General features: G+C 35.2%; 1 protein-coding gene across 1 annotated transcript in view; it reads right to left on the bottom strand.

Moving 5' to 3' along the window:
* Positions 1-1,258, bottom strand: part of Ptprq (protein tyrosine phosphatase, receptor type Q) — a 219,508-nt gene that overhangs the window by 207,232 nt on the left and 11,018 nt on the right. The window lies entirely within an intron of this gene.

Here is a 1,258-nt window from a genome sequence, read left to right as displayed (position 1 = left end):
GCCAGTTAAACAGAAGACCCAATGCTATTATGGGCTACTGGACTCTTTTAGAATATTTTGCTGAGTTTACACACCTATGATATTCAAATAACGAAACTTAGCAAAAAAAAAAAGGGTATACAGATGAATGTCCATTTTATATCTGTGTATTCAAAGTGGTTAGGATAGATATATAGTTACATTCTCTTAATGAATAGAATGATTTGTTCTGGTGGTGTTTGTAAACAGGATCTCAGGTCCGCATCTTGTACAGCAATTAACCACTAAGAATAATGTATGCAGTATGTTAGTTATTGAAACTGTCCTAGCGATTTGATTTGAAACTGTCTCATTGCTATTTGTTTATCAATAAAATTATGAAAAAAATAGAACAGAGCAGAAGACATCAAAACAATTCCAGATACATTCAGCTATCTGAGCATTCACAAAAGGGCCAAAAAGAGGCCAGGGAGATGGCTCAATGGACTAAGCACTTCCCTGGCAAGTGCAAGGATCTGAGTTCAATCCCTGATTCCAGAAAAAGAAAGAAAGAAAGAAAGAAATAGAACAGTTGATATATGTGAAAAAAAAAAAAGGCTGAAAAGATGCACTTTAACAAGTGGCACTGGGAGAATTGGGTATCCATATGCAGAAGATTGAACTGAGATGAAGCTCTCTCACTATGTACTAAACTATATTGAAAGTGAACCAAAGATATGAATGTTAAAACAACCAGTCTTCTGGGAGGTAAAAACCTTGGAGCATTGTCATAGGCAAAAACTTTCTGAACAGAATCCTGATTGCACAAGAAATAATAACAATAAGAAAGATTCTATCCAATTGAAAACCTCTGCACAGCGAAGCAAACAACCCACAGAATCAAGAGACAAGCTACAAAATGAGAATAAAACTTTGCCGGCTATTCTTCAGATGGAGGGCTAATTATCTAGACTCCATAAAGAACTCAAAAAACTAGAACACCTGAAATAAAACACCCAAACAAAAACTGGGCAACTGAAAGGAATATATACTTCTAAGAAAAAGTACAAGAGACCAATACCTGCATGAAAAAAAGTGCAACATCTCTCTCTGGTCATTACAGAAATGCAAACCAAAATAACAATAATATTCTACTTCACTCTACGAAGGATGGCGATGATCAAGAAACCAAATAATAACAAATTCTGGAGATGCAGCTTGCCTGGCAAGAGCAAGGGCCTGAGTTCAATCCCTGGTTCCACCAAAATACAAGTAATAATAATAATAATAATAATAAAAA

Source organism: Octodon degus, unplaced genomic scaffold (genome assembly GCF_000260255.1).
Source record: "Octodon degus isolate 3935 unplaced genomic scaffold, OctDeg1.0 scaffold00004, whole genome shotgun sequence".
NCBI lineage: Eukaryota > Metazoa > Chordata > Mammalia > Rodentia > Octodontidae > Octodon > Octodon degus.
This window is presented reverse-complemented; position numbering and strand designations above follow the sequence as displayed.